At 43.3% G+C, this 19,899-nt stretch overlaps 1 long non-coding RNA gene across 1 annotated transcript in view; it reads left to right on the top strand.

Moving 5' to 3' along the window:
• Window positions 1–17,090, top strand: part of LOC140725879 (uncharacterized) — a 56,205-nt gene extending 39,115 nt beyond the window's left edge. Inside the window, exon 3 of the long non-coding RNA XR_012098498.1 lies at window positions 16,962–17,090. This is a non-coding gene — a long non-coding RNA (uncharacterized lncRNA). The remainder of the gene's footprint in view (window positions 1–16,961) is intronic.
• Window positions 17,091–19,899: the final 2,809 nt, after the last annotated feature.

Below are 19,899 nucleotides of genomic sequence, written 5' to 3'. Positions count from 1 at the left end.
TTCAGGAAAGTGTTTGATGATTGGCGGGTCCTGGGGTCAAGTCAAGTCAAGTCAAGTCGCTCTTATTGTCATTTCAACCATAACTGCTGGTACAGTGCATAGTAAAAACGAAACAACGTTCCTCCAGGACCATGGTGCTACATAAAACGACACAAGACTACCTGAAACAACACAAAACTACATTAGACCAGACCTACATGGGACTACATAAAGTGCACAAAACAGTGTAAGACAGTACAATAATTAATAAACAAGACAATAGACACAGTAAAGAGCAAATTACAATATTATAATAAATGATGTACACAATGTAAACAACGTTTTAGCAGGAACTGAGAAAGAAATGAGCAAAAATTGCAAAGGGAGTGGAGTGGTGTTCGGGGGGGGGGAGTGTGTGTGTGTGTGTGTGTGTGTGTGTGTGTGTGTGTGTGTGTGTGTGTGTGTGTGTGTGTGTGTGTGTGTGTGTGTGTGTGTGTGTGTGTGTGTGTGTGTGTGTGTGTGTGTGTGTGTGTGTGTGTGTGTAGGTGAAGGTTGGTGTCAGTCTAGACTCTGGGTATTAAGGAGTCTGATAGCTTGGGGGAAGAAACTGTTACACAGTCTGGTTGTGAGAGCCCGAATGCTTCAGCACCTTTTGCCAGATGGCTGGAGGGAGAAGAGATTGTGTGAGGGGTGCATGGGGTCCTTCACAATGCTGTTAGCTTTGCGGATGCAACGTGCAGTGTAAACGTCTGTAATGGCAGGAAGAGAGACCCCGATGATCTTCTCAGCTGACCTCACTATCTGCTGCAGGGTCTTGCGATCCGAGATGGTGCATTTCCCAAACCAGGCAGTGATGCAGCTTGTCTATGACAAGGATCAAGGCTTAAGGATGAATCAGAAGTCTGGAGGCTGAAGCTCATTTTCTGGAGCCGAGTCTGTAAATCTCTGTAAGTCTGCTAAGGAGTTCGAAGCACAAAGTCTTCAGGCCTGTTCCGTGCTTGCTGGGCTGGAGGCCAGAGGCCAAAGGTGGCCTGTCCTGAGGTTAAAGGACTGTGTATGTGCTACGTTGGGGTCAGAATGTGTGGCAACACTTGTGGGCTGCCCCCAGCGCACCCTCGAGTATGTTGATCGTTAATGCAAACAATGCATTTCACTGTATGTTTCAATGTACATCTGACAAATAAGCTTGAATTTTGGATCTACTATTCGTAATCTCATCAACTTTGACCCAAAGATACTGCCTGGCTTGCAGGGTTTCTCCACCAGTTTGTTTTTCCCTCCAAATTCCGGCACCTGCAGTCTGTTGCTTCTACACCTCAGACTCGTTGGTTCAACTTTCATTTACCGATTTACAACTGTGTGGTTGACTCAAGCAAATTTCTACAGATGTACTGTGGAGAGGTATGGAGGGCCACAGCACAGGATTGGAAAAAGCTGCAGAAAGTTGCCAACTCAGCCAGTTTCATCATGGGCACTAGCATCGAGGACATCTTTAAAAGGCGATGCCTCAAAAAGGCGGCATCCACCATTAAGGAACCCCATCACCTAGAACATACCCTCTTATCAAGGAGGAGGTACAGGAGCTTGAAACCAAACACTCAACATTTCAGGAACAGCTTCTTCCCCTCCAGGGTGGGGTAGATACTCAAAGATGCTCAACAAGTTTACAGAGTTTTTAAGAAGGCTTATGGGGTGTTGGTCTTCATTATTTGGGAGATTGAGTTGAAGAACTACCACGTATGCTTGCAGCTCAATAAACCCTGGTGAGATCACACTTGGAATATTGTGTGGAGTTCTGGTCATCTCATTATAGGAAGAATGTGGAAGTTTCTGAGAGAAAGCAAAGGAGATGTAGCAGAATGCTGCCTGGATTAGGGAGCATGTCTTGTGAAGAGAAGTTAAGTGAGCCAGGGCTTTTCTCTTTGGAGCAAAGGAGGTTGAGAGGTGACTTGATACGGTGCACAGGATTGAGTGGACAGACAGAGCCTTTTCCCAGGGTAGAAAGGGAAATTGTGAGAGGGCATAATTTTAAGGTGATTGGAGTAATGTATAGGGAGGACATCAGGGGAAGTATTTTTTACACAGAGAATGGTGGGTGCACTGCCAGGGGTGGTGGCAGACAGAGGTAGGTATATTAGGGACACGTTAAAAGGTCGGCAGAGCATTGTAGCCCAAAGGGTACAGTTCTGTGCTGTACTATTCTATGTGATAAAGAACATAATTAGAACAAAATGTAGGGCAAAGTTGTCAGGATATTGCTACACTGAGGTAACGATTGGAGATTTTCAGGTTGATTCAAGAACCAAATGGTTGTAGAGAAGTCGCCATTTTGAATCTGGTGATATGGGACTTCTGTACCTCATGCCTGATGGTAGCTGTCAGGAGATGGGATGGCCAAGATGATGGGGATGATGGTCCAGGGGTCGATAGCAAAGATTGGTGCCTGAAAGTTGATTGAAAGTGTGGAAGTCGAAGGCTGATGGCTGAACCCTGGATACTGGAGGATTGGAAGCCGGTCCTGGGGTTGGAGAACTGCCCTCGTGTGTGGGTGGGTAGGAGGGAGAAAAGGAACTTGTTCCATTGCTTGTCGTGTTCAGTTTTGTTTTGCTCTGTGGTGCTGAACCCACGAGGGGAAAGGCTATTCTAGATTGCGTGTTGTCTAATGAACTGGATTTGATTAGGAAGCTTAAGGTAAGGGAACCCATAGGAGACAGTGGTCATAATATGATAGAATTCAGTCTGGAGTTTGAGAGGGGAAGATAAACTCAGATGAATCAGTATTACAGTGGTGTAAAGGGAATTATGGAGGCATGAGAGAGATGATGGCCAAAGTTAATTGGAAGGGGACAATGGCAGAGATGACAGTAGAACAGCAATTACTGGAGTTTCTGGGAATAACTTGGAAGGAGCAGAATAGATACATCTGAAAGAAGAAGTACGATGTAACCGTGGCTGTCAACAGAAGTCAAAGACAACATAAAAGCAAAAAGAGGGCATATAATAGAGCAAAATTAGTGGAAAATTAAATGATTGAGAAGCTATTAGAAGCTAACAGAAGACAACAAAAATGCCATAAGAAGGGAAAAGATAAAATATGAAGATAAGCTAGCCAATAATATCAAAAAGGATATCGAAGTTTTTTCAGATATATAAAAGCTAAAATAGAGGTGAGAGTAGATGTCAGACTTTCTGGAAAATGATGCTGGACAATTAGTAATGGGAGACAAAATAAAATTAATTGAACTGAATAATTATTTTGTATCAATCTTCATTGGTACACCAGCTGTATGCTGGAGGTTAAAGAGTGTTACGGGGCAGAAGTGTGTGCAGTTGCTACTACTAGGGAGAAGGTGCTTGGGAAGCTGAAAATTCTGAAGGTAGATACATGTCCTAGACCAGATGGATTACACCCCAGGGTTTAGAAAGACGTAGGTGAAGAGATTATGAAGCCATTATTAAAGATCTTTCATGAATCTTTAGACTCTGGCAATGTTCCAGAGGACTGGAAAATTACAAATGTCACTCCACTCTTCAAGAAAGGAGGGAGGCAGAAGAAAGCTATAAGACCATAAGGGATAGGAGTAGAATTAGGCCATTCAGCCCATTGAGCCTGCTCTGCCATTTCATCACAAATAATCCATTTTTCCTCTCAACCCCTTCTCCTGCCTTCTCCTCATAACCTTTCACATCATGACTAATCAAGAACCAATCAGCCTCTGCCTTAAGTATACCCAATGACTTGGCCTCCACAATAACCTGTGACAACAAATTCCACAGATTCACCGTTCTCTGACTAAAGAAATTCCTCCTCATCTTCATTTTAAATGGATTTCCCTCTATTCTGAGACTGTGTCCTCTGGTCCTGGACTCCCCAACTAGAGGACACAGCCTCTCCACATCCTCTCTATCTAGGCCTGCCAATATTCCTGATGAAGGGTCTCGGCCCGCAACGTCGACAGTGCTTCTCCCTATAGATGCTGCCTGGCCTGCTGTGTTCCACCAGCATTTTGTGTGTGCTGCCAATATTCAATAGGTTTCAATGAGACCACCTCTTATTCTTCTCAATTCAGTGAGTACAGGCCCAAAGCCATCAAATACTCCTCATAAGATAACCCTTTCCTCCCTGGAATCATTTTCATGATCCTCCTTTGAAACTAAAAAGAAAGGAAATTATAGGATGTCTCGAAGTACTTGGAGGCACATGATAAAATGGGCCGAAGTCGGCATGGTCTCCTTCAGGGGAAATCGTGCCTAGCAAATCTGTCTTTGAAGAAATAACAAGCAGAATAGACAAAGGAGAGTTGGTGGATGCTGTGTACTGCACTTGGATTTTCAGAAGACCTCTGACAAGGCACCACAGAAGAGGCTGTTTAACAAGATAAGAGCCCATGTTATTACAGGAAAGTTAATAGCATGGACAGAGGATTGGTTGTTTGGCAGGAGGCAAAGAGTGGGAATAAAGGGAGTTGGTGACTCCACAGGAGTCACTTTTGAGACCGCCTCTTTTTACAGTATGTGCGAATGATTTGGATGACAGAATTGATGGTGTTGTGGCAAGTTTACAGATGATACAAAGATAGGTGAAGGGCAAGTACTGTTAAGAAAACAGGGAGTCTGTAGAAGGACCTAGACAGATTAGGAAAATGGGCAAAGAGGAGGCAGATGGAGTATAGTCACGGGAAGTGTATGATCATGCACTTTGGTAGAAGGAATAAAAGGATAGACTATTTTCTAAACGGGGAATAGATTCAAAAATCCAAGTTGCAAAGTGACTAAAGGAAAATTTGTAGGTTGAGTTGGTGGTGAGAAAAGCAAATGCAATATTAGCTTTCATTTTGAGAGGCCTAGAATATATAAGCAAGGATATATGCTAAGGCTTTATAAAGCAGTAGTGAGGCCTCAGTTGGAGAATTATGAACAGTTTTGGGCCTCTGATCTAAGAAAGGATGTGTTGACATTGGAGAGGGTCCAGAGCAGGTTCATGAGATTGATTCCGGGTACAAAGGGGTTATAGTATGAGGAGAATTTGATGGCTCTGGGCCTCGTTGGGATTTGGGACAATGTGGGGGGAATCACATTGAAACTCATCAAATGTTGAAAGTCCCTGGACAGAGGGGTGTGGAGATCTTTCCTATAGAGGGACCAGAGGGCATAGTATTAGAATAGAGGGACAACCATTTTGAATTAAGATGAAGAGGCATTTCTTTAGCCAGAGAGTGGTGAATCTCTGGAATTCATTCCTACAGGCAGCTAAGGAGGCCAGGTGATTGGGTGTATTAAAGGCAGAGGTTGATAGGTTCTTAATTAGTCAGGGCATGAAAGGTTACAGGGAAAAAGCAGGAGAATGGGGTTAAGAGGGAAAATGGATCAACCATGATGAAATGACTTGATGGGCCAAATGACCTAATTTTGTTCCTTTGTCTTATGGTTGTTCTGCCTAACACCGTGAGTGTGCTATGTTGGCACCAGAATTGTACGATGATACTCGCGGGCAGCCACCAGCACACTTCGTGGTGGTTGTTGATGAAAATGATGTATTTCACTGTATGCTTTGATGCAGTTGTGATAAATAAATCTGAATCAGAGTCTTTGATTATAGATGCTGCCTTAATCCTGTAGATCTTACCAATGGTGTAATATTTAATGCTATGGATAGATATGAAGCTAAAACTCAGGGCAAATTATCTCAGTGTGGATAACGTAATTAAGTTCCTGCACAAAGGTATTTATGTACTGCTAAGAAACTCGTGTTTTTCATCAGCATACGGTCATCTGTAAACTTGATCCCGTCCTCGCTGAGAGTTCTGGCTGGATCAGATTCACTCTCCAGGGTGTTTCCATCTGCTTCAGTTTGTAATCCTACTGGGAACTATCATAATTGCATTCCTCAGTGGATCGATGACCACGTCAGTGGCACAAAACAGAGGATCGGCATTGACAGAACAACAACCATATGCTCACAGTCTGAAGCCGCAATCTTTGTTTCTCACTCAGACGACTGCCTGGATAAAATATGATCGCAACAAGTTAGACACCTACGTCCTTATGCCCTAAGGCATGTCCTTTTGTTTTTCACCTCTCCTCCCACCCGAGTGAAGGAATGAGTACAAAAAATAAAATGTTCACTCTGCGGACACTTTAAGGTGGCCACTGAGTGCACGTTCGTGGTCTTCTGCTGCTATAGTCCATCCACTACAATGTTTGGCTTGTTATGCATTCAGAGGTGCTCTTCTGCACGCCACTGCTGTAAATTGTAAACATGAGGAAATCTGCAGATGCTAGAAATTCAAGCAGCACACACAAAATGCTGGTGGAACGCAGCAGGCCAGGCAGCATCTATAGGGAGAAGTTACCCATGACAAAGTTAGTCCTGACGAAGGGTCTCGGCCCGAAACATTGACAGTGCTTCTCCCTATAGATGCTGCCTGGCCTGCTGCGTTCCACCAGCATTTTGTGTGTGTTGCTGTAAAGTGTGGTTATTTGAGTTACTGTTGCCTTCCTGTTAGCTTGAACCAGTCTGCCCACTGTCTTCTGACCACAAGGTGTTTATACCAGCAGAACTGCCACTCACTGGATGTCTTTTCAAAGTATTCTCTGTAAACTCTAGAGACAATAGTGTGCGAAAATACCAGGGGATCAGCATTTTCTGAGATACTCAAACCACCCCATCTGGCACCAGCAATCATTCCGCAGTCAAAGTCATTTAGATCACATTTCTTCCCCATTCTGATGTTTGGCCTGAACAACAACTGACCCTCTTGACCATATCTACATGCTTTTTTTGTATTCAGTTGCTGGTATGTGGTTGGCTGATAAGATATCTGCATTAATGTGTAAGTGTACAGGTGAACATAATAAAGTGGCTATTGAGTGCACATACTCTGATAATAAATTTACTTTGAAGTTGGAACTTTGGAATTTAGAGAAATCAATGTTCATGCCATTAGTTTGGAGGCTAAACAGACAGAATATGAGGTGTTCCTCCTCCAACCTGACAGTGGCTTCATCGTGGCACTGGAGGAAGCCATGGATTGACATAAGACCATAACACCATAAGAGATAGGAGCAGAATTAGGCCATTTGGCCCATCAAGTCTGCCCCACCATTTCATCATGGCTGATCCAATTTTGCTCTCGGTCCCAGTCTGCTGCCTTCTCCCTGTATCCCTTCATGACCTGGCCAATCAAGAATCTGTCAACCTCTGCCTTAAATATACATAAATATACTTGGCCTCGACAGATGCCTTTGGCAAAGAATTCCACAGATCCACCACTCCCTAGCTAAAGAAATTCTTCCTCATCTCTGTTTTAAAACAATGCTCCTCTATTCTGAGGTTGTGTCCTCTGGTCTTAGATTCTCCCACCATAGGAACCATTTACTTTATCTAGAACTTTTACCATTCCATAGGTTTCAATGAGATCACCCTTCATTCTTCTGAATTCCAACGAATACAGGCCCAAAACCATCAATCACTCTTGATATGACAAGCTATTCAATCCTAGAATTATTTTCGTGAACCTTCTTTGAACCCTCTTGAGATTCAGCACATCTTTTCGAAACAAAGGGGCCCAAAACTGTTCACATCACTCCAAGTGAGGCCTCACCAGCGCTTCATAAAGTCTCAACATTACATTCTTGCTTTTATATTCTAGTCCTCTTGAAATGAATACTTACTTTACATTTTCCTTCTTCACCACAGACTCACCTGCAAGTTAACCTTCAGGGACTCTCAAGTCCCTTTGCACTCCAGTTTTTGCATTTTCTTTTCATTTAGAAAATAGTCAAACCTTTCACATCTTCTACCAAAGTGCGTGACCATACACTTCCCAGCACTTGTATTTCATCTGCCATTTCTTTGTCCAATCTCCTAATCTGTCTAAGTCCTTCTGTAGCCTCTCTAATTCTTCAAAACTATCTGCCCCTCCACCTATCTTCTTATCAACTGTAATCTTTGCAACAAAACCATCAAGTCCATCATCCAAATCATTGACACAGAACATAAAAATAATCGGGTCCAACACTGACCCCTGTGGAACACCACTAGTCACCAGCAGTCAGTCTGAAAAGTCTCCCTTTATTCCCATTCATTGTCTCCTCCCAATCAGCCACTGCTTTATCCATGCCTGAATCCTTCCTGTAATACCATGGGCTCATAGCTTGTAAGCAGCCTCTTGTGCAGAAACTTGTCAAAGGCCTTTTGAAAATGCAAGTACACAACATCAACTGATTCTCCTTTGTCTATCCTGTTTGCTATTTCTTCAAACAATTCTGACAGCTTTGTCAGGCTAGATTTTCCCTTGAGGAAACCACGCTGACTGCAGCCTATTTTGTCACGTGCCTCCAAGTACCTTGAGACCTCATCTTTAATAATTAACTCCAACATCCTCCCAACCACTGAACTCAGACTAATGGGCCTATAGTTTCCTTTCTTCAGCCTCTTTCCATTCTAGAAGAGTAGAGCGATATTTGTAATTTTCCTGTCTTCTGGAAGCATTCCAGAAACTAATGATTCTTGAAAGATCATTACTAATGCCTCCATGATCTCTTCAGCCTCCTCCTTCAGAACTCTGGGATGTACACCATCTGGTCCAAGTGACTTATCTACCTTCAGTCCTTTCAGTTTCCCAAGAACCTTCTCCATAGTTATGGTAACCTCATACAGTTCATGACCCCTGACACCAGGAACTTCCATCATACTGTTAGTGTCTTCCACAGTGAAGACTGATGCAAAATATTTATTCAGTTCATCCGCCATTTCCAGTCATCCAATATCCACTCTCGCTTCTCTTTTACACTTTAAGTATTTGAAGAAACTTTCGGTATTCTTTTTAATATTATTGGCTAGCTTACTTTCATATTCCATCTTTACCTTCTTAATGACTTTTTTACTTGCCTTCTGTTGGTTTTTAAAAGCTTCCTAATCATCTAACTTACCACTAATTTTTGCAGTATTACATGCCCTCTCTTTGGTTTTTATGTTGGCTTTGACTTCTCTTTTTAAACACGGTTGTGTCACTTGACTTTAGAACTCTTCTTCCTCTTTGGGATGTGTATATCCTGTGCCTTCTGAATTCCTTCCAGAAATTCCAGCCATTGCTGCTCTGCCATCATCCCTGCCAGTGTTCTTTTCCAATCATTTCTGGCCAATTCATCTGTCATACCTCCGTAATTTCCTTTACACCACTGTAATACTGATACATCTGATTTTAGCTTCTCCTTCTCAAATTTTTGGGTGAACTTGATCATATTATAATCTCTTGTGCCTGAAGTTTCTTTTACCTTAAGGTCTCTAATCAATTCTGGTTCACTGCATAACACCCAATCCAGAATAACTATTCCCCTAGCTGCTCAACCACGAACTTCTCTAAAGAGCCATCTAGAAACTGCCCCCCCCCCCGAAATCAGCACCAACCTGATTTTCCCAATCTACCTGAATATTGAAATCTTCTATGACTATTGGAACGTTGCCCTTTTGGCATACATTTTCTATCTCCCATTGTAATTTGTAGGCCACATCCTTACTACTGTTTAGATGTCTGTATACAACTCCATCAGGGTCTTTTTACACTTGCAGTTCCTTAGCTTTCTCCACAATGATTCAACACCTTCTGACCCAATGTCACCTCTTTCTAATGATTGGATTTCATTTTTTACCAACAGAGCAATGCCATGCCTGTCCTTTCGATATAATGTGTATCCTTGGACATTAAGCCCCTAGCTACAATCTTCTTTCATCCATGATTCAGCGTTGCCTACAACATCATACCTGTCAATCTGCAACAGTGCTGCAAATTCATCTATCTTATTCCGTATACTGCGCGCGTTGAAATACAGCACCTCCCGATTCACCCTTTCAATTTTGTCCGCCTTTTACGTTGCAACTCGTCCCGTTGACTGCAATTTTACCCTATCAACAGCCTCCCCTCACTGCACATTGCCTCTGTTGGTAAACCAGCTACCTCATCTTCAGCACTTTCTTATGATTGTTCTTGCATGCCGGAATGGAAGGTAGAGTTAAAACTCACCTGCTATGGCAGATGGAGTCTCATAAACAGACAAAGACCTGCCAAATAGCCAATGTTTATAATAAAGCAAACTGTGCAATCAAATCAAGTTTAATTATCATAGGACAAGACAGAGTTCCTCTGGGGCCAAGGTGCAAAGCATTCAAATAGCAAGCAGACATTCAAAAATATTGAGTAACATAATTCAAAATATTGAGCAAAGAAGTAGATTCACCCGAAAAAAAAGAAAGAATAATATATAGTCCAAGACCCTGAGCAACAATGTCCGACTGCTGATGGTACAGTTTCCCGGCAGTGCGCAAACACGCACAATCCAGTCTGTCATTCCGCTGCTCAAACACAGAAGGGAGCACCAAGGGGAGAGGCCATGTTCCAGCTGAGTGTGGTCAGCACACTGTAGCACTTCGGTATCTTTGGCCTGGTCTGCAGCAGCAGGCTAGCCTGAGGCTTGAGGCCTAGTTCTCACTACAACCAAGACTACACAGCTCCCATGATGACTGTCCCTCCACCAGACACGGGTAACAGGCCCGTGCAACTCACAGTATCAATGTCTAACAGAGTCTTGTGATCGCAAGTGAAATGTCCAAGACAATCTCCCATGGTTATACTGCGCCAACTTCAATGCTTCTGAATAGCAGGCAGCGACATGATCTACAGCCAGGTCAGCTCACCCAAACCAGTTCCTTTGACATCCAGGTGGGCTCCTGCGATATCCTGACCATCTCCTTCAACATCCTGGCTGGCCCCTTCGACACCTCAGCCGGATCTGCCGACACCAGTCCAGCTACTCTGATTAGTGGGCAGTTCAGTGATAGTGAGCCCTGCAGAACCTGAAGCTTTTGGAGTAGAATTTTCTTTGGATTGTAAAAGGCAAATTTTACGAAGAGAGAAGTACCTTTGATTGGCCCCCAACAGGCCGCTACGTTCATATGCGTCGCCATTTTACCGGAAGCAAAATTTAAAAAAACATAGCAGGAAGGTATTATTTAAGAACCTGAAGTCCTTTCACAAGAAAGTGACACAGTTACTGGTTCCAGCAAACAGACAATGGGAAGCTTGTTGATACCAGGCTAGTACAAGTGTCAAGCAGATGAGTTACAGTGGGAAGAGACCCAATATGAACAGTAACCTGTGCTGATTGTTTCTTTCCCTAGAAACATCTTTCCTTTCACATTCAGAATCTGAGTATCACTGATAAAGCCTTTATTTATATAAGACATAGGAGCAAATTAGGCCTTTCGGCTCATGGAGTCTGCTCCACCACTCCATCATGGCTGATTTATTTTCCCTCTCAAACCCATTCTCCTGCTTTCTCCCCATAATCTTCGACATCTTGACTAATCAAGGACCTACCAACCTCTGCTTTAAATATACCCAGACTTGGCCTGCACATCTGTCTCTGACAATGAATGCCACAGATCTGGCTAAAGAAATTCCTCCTCCTCCTCTGTATTTCAAAGGAATGTCCTTCTAATCTCAGGTGGTGTCCTTTGGTCCTAGACTCCCCCACTATAGGAAACATCCTTTCCACAACCACACTATCTAGACCTTTCAATATTCAATAGCTCTCAGTGAAGTCCCTCCTCATTCTTCTAAATCCGGTGAGTACAGGCCCCGTGCAATCAAATGCTCTTCATATATTAACCCTTTCATTTCCAGAACCATTCTCGTGAACCTCCTCTGCACCCTCCCCAGAGCCAGCATATCCTTTCTTAGATAAGGGGCCCAAAACTGCTCAGAGTGCTCCAAGTGCAGTTTGACCAATGCCTTGTATTATCTTGGCCCAAAACGTCGACTGTACTCTTTCCCTGGCCTGCTGAGTTCCTCCAGCATTTTGTGTGTTGCTTGGATTTCCAGCACCTGCAGATTTTCTCTTGTTTTTTTTCCCACTGAGGTTGGGTGGGACAACCTCTAGAGGTTAAGGGTGAAAGGTGAATTTTTTAAGGGGAACAAGAGAGGAAACTTCTTCACTCGGAGGGTCGTGAGAGTGTGGAATGCACTGCTAGCAGAAGTGGTGCGGGTAAGCTTAATGTCAACATTTAAGAGAAGTTTGGCTAGGTGCATGGATAGTAGGGATATGGAGGGATGTGGTCCAGGTGCAGGTCTTTGGGAGTAGACAGCTTAAATGGTTTTGACATAGACTAGATGGGACAAAGGGCCTGTTTCTGTGATGTACTTTTCTATGACTCTAAGGAGTGCCAGGGTCAATGAGGGGGGTGGGTGCAGACACACCTGGCCCTGAGACAGCAGGCAAGGTCATTTGATTCCAAAAAATATGTTTATTGATTATTACAGGATATCTCTGTGGTCCTCCCTGCTCCTTTCCCTCTCCCTTCCCCTTTTCCCTCTGATTCCCCTCTCCCTGCCCCCTTCCCACTCTCAGTCCACAAAAGAGACCCATATCAGAATCAAGTTTATCGTCACTCACATATGTCATGAAATTTGGTTTTTTTCTGTCGCACCAGTACAGTGCAAAACATAATATTACTACAGTACTGTGCAAAAGTACCCTGGCTGTATATATGTGCCCAAGACTTCAGCATAGTACTGTATATAAAAAAAATTAGGTAAGTCGTCCAAAAAGAGAGCAAATAAAATAGTGAGATGGTATACACAGGACCTTTGTCCATCCAGAAAACTGAAGGCAGAGGGGCAGAAACTGTTCCTGAAATGTTGAGTGTGTGTCTTCAGGCGCCTGTACCTCCTCCTTGATGGTAGCAAGGAGAAGAGGGGCATGTCTTGTGTGATGAGGGTCATTAATGAGGGATGCCACTATAGATGGATCAAACACAAAATGCTGGGGGAGCACAGCAGGTCAGGCAGCATCTAGGAAGAGGAATAAGATGTTAATGTTTCAGCTCAAGGCCCTTCTTCAGGACTGGAAAGGAAGGGGGAAGAAGCTGGAATAAGAAGGTGTGGGAGGGGAATGAGAACAAGCTGCACAAACTGATAAGTGTATTTTGCACAGTTTCAGCTGTCCCCGTATGTATAAGGCAACATTAAAGACTGTAACAGCAGAAGACATAGGAACAGAAGTAGGCCATTCAGCCCATTAAATCTGCTCCACCACTCCATCATGGCAGATTTATTTTCCCTCCCAACCCCATTATCCTGCCTTCTCCATGTAACCTTTGACCCTTACCAATCAAGAATTACTTTAAATATACCTAATGATTTGGCCTTGACAGCCATCTGTGGTAATGAATTCCACAGATTCACCAGCCTCTAGTTAAAGAAATTTCTGCAAATCACTGTTCTAAAATGAAGTCCTTCTAATCCAGTGGTTCCCCCTGTTCCATTCCATGGACCTCTACCATTAATTGAGAGTTCCATGGACCCCAGGATGGGAACCTCTGTCCTAATCTAAGGCTGTGCCTGCTGGTGTTTCTGTCCCCCCACTATAGAAAACATCCTTTCCCTGTCCACTCTATCTAGGCCAATATTCAATAGGATTCCATAAGGCCATAAGACATAGGAGCAAAATTAAGCAATCTGACCCATCGAGTCTGCTCTGCCATTCAATTATGGCTGATTTTTAAAATCTCTTCCTCAACCCCATAACCTTTGATGCCATGTCCAATCAAGAACCTATCAATCTCTGCCTTAAGTACACCTAATGACCTGCCCTCAACAGCTGCATGTGGTAACAAATTCCACAAATTCACCACCCTTGGCTAAAGAAATTTCTCCGCATCTCTGTTTTGAAAGGGCACCCCTCTATCCTGAGGCTGTGCCCTCTTGTCCTAGACTCTCCCACCATGGGAAACATCCTTTCCACATCTACTCTATCTAGGCCTTTCTATATTCAAAAGGTTTCAATGAGATCCCCCCACCCATTCTTCTAAAATCCAGCGAGTACAGACCCAGAGCCATCAAACGTTCCTCGTATGATAACCCTTTCATTCCCGGAATCATCCTTGTGAACCTCCTCTGGGCCTTCTCCAATGCCAGCACATCTTTTCTAAGATGAGGAGCCCAAAACTGTTCACAATACTCAAGGTGAGGCTTCACCAGTGTCTTATAAAGCCTCAGCATCACATCCTTGCTCTTGTATTCTAGACCTCTTGAAATGAATGCTAACATGGTATTTACCTTCCTCACCACCGACTCAAACTGCAAGTTAACCTTCAGGTTTCATTAAGATCCTAACCCATTCTTCTAAACTCCTAAGTTATTAAACACTCCCCATATGTTAACCCTTTCATTCCCAGGCTCTTACTCATGAACGTCCTCTGGACCTTCTCCAATGCCAGCACATCCTTTCATAGATCAGAAGTACAAAACTGCTCACGATACTCCAAGTATGATCTGACAATTGCCTTATTAAGCCCCAGCATTATAACTTTGAGTGCCCTATGGTCACCATATTTTCCTTAATGAGTATCTTGTTATCCGTTTATTATCATTGCTGTTTGTGGAGGTTTTAAATCAGAATCAGGTTTAATATCATTGCATAGGTCGTGAAATTTGTTAACTTTGCAGCAGCAGTACATTGTAATACGTGAAAAATATAGAAAACGACAATGTATTCACTTATGGGAAGTGGGTGTCGCCAGCTAAGCCAGCATTTATAGTGCACACTGCTGCAACTGTCCATCGATGGTGGAGGGATTAGATGCTTATGGAAGGGGTAATGGTGTCAAGCTTCTTGAGTGTAGATGGAGCTGCGTTCATCCAGGCCAGTGGTGAGTATTCCATTAAACTCCTGACCTGAGCCTTGTAGATGGTGGACAGGCTCTGGGGAGTCAGGAGGTGAATTACACGCTGCAGGATTCCTAGCCTTTGACCTGTTCCGGTAGCCATGGTGTTTATATGGCTAGACCATTTCAGTTTCCTGTCAATGGTAACCCACAGAATGTTGATAGTAGGGGATTCAGTGATGGTGATGCCACTGAATGTCAAGGGACGATGGTCAGAGCCTCTCTTGTTGGAGATGGTCATTGACTGGCACTTGTGTGGCTAGAATGTTACTTGCCTCTTGTCAGCCCAAGCCTGGATATTGTCCACGCCCTGCTGCATTTGGGTATGAACTGCTTCATTATCTGAGGAATCATGAATAGTGCAGAACATTGTGCAGTCATCTGCGAACATCCCCACTTCTGACCTTATGCCGGAAGGAAGGTCATTGATGAGGCACCTGAAGATGGTTGGTCCTAGGACACTTCCCTGAGGAACTCCTGCAGTGACGTCCTGAGGATGAGATGATTGACCTCCAACCACCACAACCATCTTCCTTTATGTCAGGTCAATTACAGTAAGTATATACAGTATTATAAATAAGTGATGAAAAAACAGAAATAAAAAAGTAGTGAGTAGTGTTCATGGGTTCAATGTCCATTCAGAAATCAGAAGGCAGGGGGAAGAAGCTGTTCCTAAATCACCGAATGTCTGCCTTCAGGCTTCTGAACCTCCTTCCTGATGGTAACAACGAGAAGAGGGCATGTCCTTGGTGGTGGGGGTCCTTGATAATGTACTCCACCTTTTGAGCCACTGCTCCTCGATGATGTCTTGGATACTATGGAGGCTAGCATCCATGATGGAGCTGACTAAGTTTACAACTCTCTGCAGCTTACTTTGATCCTGCGCAGTAGCCCCCCGCCCCCATATCAGACAATGATACAGCCAGTCAGAATGCTATGTAGAAATTTTTGACTGTTTTAGTTGACATACCAAATCTCCTCAAACTCCTAATGAAATATAGCCACCATCTTGCCTTCTTTAGAGTTAATTAATACATTGGGACCAGGTTAGGTCCGAGGAACTATTAACACCCAGGAACTCACTTTCTCCACCTCTGATTCCTCTATGAGGATTGGTGTGTATTCCCTTGTCTTGCTCTTTCTGAAGGCTAAATGGCTGTAGGTTTCCTAAATTAAAGATTAATGATTTAAAGATTAATGTTATCTGTGATATGGAAACATTGAAGCATACAGTGAAATGCTTCTATTTGTGTGTGGAAGAAATTTTGTTACTAGCTAGATACTAAGGAGTTATAGAGTTTTATCTTCACAGCAGTGTTCTGTACTTGAACTGTGGAAGAAAATACCCAGGGCTGACACTGTATTGAGCAAGGAAGGGTTAATAATCTTCAAATGTAAAATCAAAGTCTACTATGGCCAATGTACTCTATGCTGTTGGCAATGTGCCTTTCAGTCAGGCTGATTAAAATAACTATGTTAGTATTTGTTGTTCTAAGAATCATCACATGTCTGATACACTCTTTTGAGAAATTAACACTGAAGTAAATGTGTAACTGCTGAAGGACATATCCTGCAACTTTGCTACTCAGCAGAACGGCCATTGAAGTTCCTCCTTCTGATTTATGTGTTTTTCTCCCGTGTGCTTGGGATATAAATAAGAGCGTGACCAGAGTCTCCGAACTCCGCTATTAGGAGGATGGACTCTCCATGATATCATGTTACAATAAAGACTTTCTAAGGCGATCTCCCTTCGTGTCCGAGTAATACCTTTTCCGCAACATTGTGTCAACAACCAACTCAGTCTAAGAATTGTGCTGTCAGCAGCACATAAGTATCAGCAAATCCAATGTAGCATGCCCACACTGACCCGAGTTAGTGTCTTTGGACAGTGGGAGGAAACTGGAGCACCTGGAGTAAACCCATGTGGAGAGAGGCAAAACACAGTCTCCTTACAGACAGCTGCAGTAATCGAACCCCTGTAAAACGATTATGATAACTACTACCTTACTATGCAGAGTGATTACTCTTTGAAATTGCTTCATTAACTGTAAGATGCCTTGAGGTTATAGAACTGTCTCACTAATTCCTACAACTACTTTCATGCCATTCCGTTAAAATTGCTTAACATCAATATTCTTGGCTTCAGCATTGACCAGAAACTTAATGAAGTCAGTTTATTTGAAGAAGAAAGAATAATTTTGTTAGGTGCTTAAAACTGTCAGTTTTCAAATCACAGCCTTTGTTTCATTCCCAATAGTTCTTCAAAAGGCAGTGTTTTAAGAAGGCAGCATCCATCATAAAGGGCCTTCACCATTCAGAACATGCCCTCTTCTCATTATTACCATTTTCTCATTATTACCATCAGAAGACATACAAGAGGCTGAAGATTCAAGATTCAAGATTTAAGATTGTTTAATGTCATCTCCTGTATACAAGTGTAAAGGATAATGAAACAATTGTTATTCTGCATCCAATGCAGCACAGAAAAAAGCAATAAAGTGAAGACTACAATAAAAATTGCTGCATTTATTTATTTTCTGGTGGGACAGGGTAGCGTAGTGGTTAGCACAATGTTTTACACAGTAACCTGCAACCCGGGTCCACTGCCTGTAAGGAGTTTGTACGTTCTCCTTGTGACCGTGTGGGTTTCCCTTGGGTGCCCTGGTTTCCACCCACGGTCCAAAAATGTACCAGTCGGCAGGTTAATTGGTCATTGTAAGTTGACTCGTGACTGGGCTGGGGTTAAATCGGGGGGTTGCTGGGGTTAAATCGGGGGATTGCTGGGGTTAAATCGGGGGATTGCTGGGGTTAAATCGGGGGGTTGCTGGGGTTAAATCGGGGGGTTGCTGGGTGGCACAGCACAAAAGGCCTGACGGGCCTGGTCCACGCTGTATCTCAATAAATAATTTTAAAATTATATAAAACCACAATAAATATAAAAACATAACATAGCTTATATAGACACTCATTCGATGTTTTAGGAAAAGATTCTTCCCCTTCACAATCATATTTCTGAACGGTCCATGAACCATTGAACAGTACCACGCCATTTTGCTCTGTTTTTGCACTGCTTATTGAATTCTTTATTTTTCTTTATGTCTTTGCCACAAAACAACAAACACATCAAAACAACATACATCAGAGACTCTGATTCTGATTCAAGCAGTCTCCAACAGACTAATATGATCACCTGTCCCCTGCTTATTTGCATGAGTTCAGTTCCAGTTCACAACCACACATCAAACAGCACAGAACAAAGCCCTTCAAACCAATAGTCCAAACCAACCAAAATATTTGATTTGCCCATTATCCCTCGAAACCTTTCCTGACAATGTACCTGTCCGAATATTTTTAAAATGTAATTGTAATATTTTTTAAGTGTTGCGGCATGGTGCGTATGGGCTGAATTGGGGCAGCTTGGCTCGGGCACGAGAGTGGGGAATGAGCAGATGTTTGGCAATTGCTGGAGTAGAATTTGGAGGCGATTTGATGTGCCAGAACCCAGGTGAGGCAGAGCCGAGCCAGCGGGTCCCAGGCCCAGGCCCATGCCCGAGAGCTAGGGAAGACCTAACTGTGAGTGCTATAAGCGCCAGGTTGAATTGGAAAGGTTGGGTGCGGGCCAAATTGAGACAATGGTTCCTGGGCCCCAGAGCGTATTGAAGCGGGTCCGAGAGTGAGGAGCAACCCAAGGTTTGGACGATTTAAGCACCGGGTCAGATTGTAAAGGACAAGGTGTCGGGGCTGGAAGCAATGAACAGGCCGGTTCAGCTCACTGCTCCGTGAGGTTTACTCAGCTCTGCCTGAACGGAGGCTGTGGCCTGCAAGTAACAGGCTCCTGAATCGGCTGGCTTTGTGTCTGTGAACTCACTTGTGTGAATTTCAGTTCTGGATATTATTTCCTTACTTTTATTGTTTGCACAATTTGCTTTTTTTTCTGCTCACGGTCGTTTTTTAATGAGTTCCATTGGGTTTCTTTGTTTTGGTGCTGTCTGTGAGGATGTGAATCTCAAGGTTGTATATATATTATACATTCTTTTTTAATTAAAGTACTTTGAAATTTGAATTTTGCTACTTCTTCTGCCATCTTGTTTCAAATACCTCCCACGCTCTATGTGAAAAAGCCATTACCCCCTCACCCTAAACCTATGATCTCTAGTCTAATAAACTTGTATAAGATCACCTTTCAGTGTTCCACATTCTAGAGCAGGCGTTCCCAACCTTTTTTAAGCCATGGACTCCTATCACTTACTGAGGGGTCCATGGACCCCAGGTTGGGAACACCTGTTCTAGAGAGAAAAGTCCATTGTTACCCCGCTTCTCCTTGTAAATCTAGCCCTCCAGCCTTGGCAACATCCTTGTGAATTCTCTTCCACACACTCTCCAGTTTATGACATCCGTCTTATAGCTGAGTGCCCAGAACGGTGCACAATACCCCGGGTACAATATGACGTTCCAATTCCTGTCCAGAGTATCCTGACTAGTGAAGATAAATGAGCCAAAGGTCTTCCTCATACTTGACTCCATTAAAGACAAAGCTACCAGGAATGATACTCCATCCATCTTGAAAGTCAATTCCTTCTACCATTGGTACAAGGCTGCAGTATTAACCCTGAGCACTGAATCAAGGCATTTATTTCAAGGGGAGTAGAATATACCAACTAGGAGATAATGCTGAGGCTTTATAAGACACTAGTCAGGCCGTACTTGGAACAGTTTTGGGCCCTGCAATTTCAGAAAGGATGTATTGTCATTGGAGAGAGTCCAGAGGAGGTTTACAAGAATTATTCCAGGAATGAAGGGGTTAACATATAAGGAGCATTTGGCAGCTTTGGGCCTGTACTCACTGGAATTTAGAAGAATACAAGGGGATCTCATTGAAAGCTCGCAAATGTTGAAAGACTAGGTAAAATGGATGTGGAGAGAATGTTTCCTGCGGTGGGGGTATCCAGAAGTGAAGGGCACGGCCTCAAAACTGAGGCATGACCCTTTAGAACAGAGGTGAGGAGGAATTCTTTTAATCAGAGATTAATGAAGCTGTGGAATGCTCTGCCACAGACTTCAGTGGAGGCCAAGTCTGTGAGTATATTCAAAGAGGGAGTTGATAGATTCCTGACTGGTTGGTGCATCAAAGGATATGGCGAGAAGGCAGGTGTATGGGGTTGAGTGGGATCTGGGATCAGCCATGATGGAATAGC

This window comes from Hemitrygon akajei, chromosome 4 (genome assembly GCF_048418815.1).
Source record: "Hemitrygon akajei chromosome 4, sHemAka1.3, whole genome shotgun sequence".
Lineage (NCBI taxonomy): Eukaryota > Metazoa > Chordata > Chondrichthyes > Myliobatiformes > Dasyatidae > Hemitrygon > Hemitrygon akajei.
The sequence above is the reverse complement of the archived record's forward strand: the minus strand, read 5'-3'. Positions and strand labels throughout refer to the sequence as shown.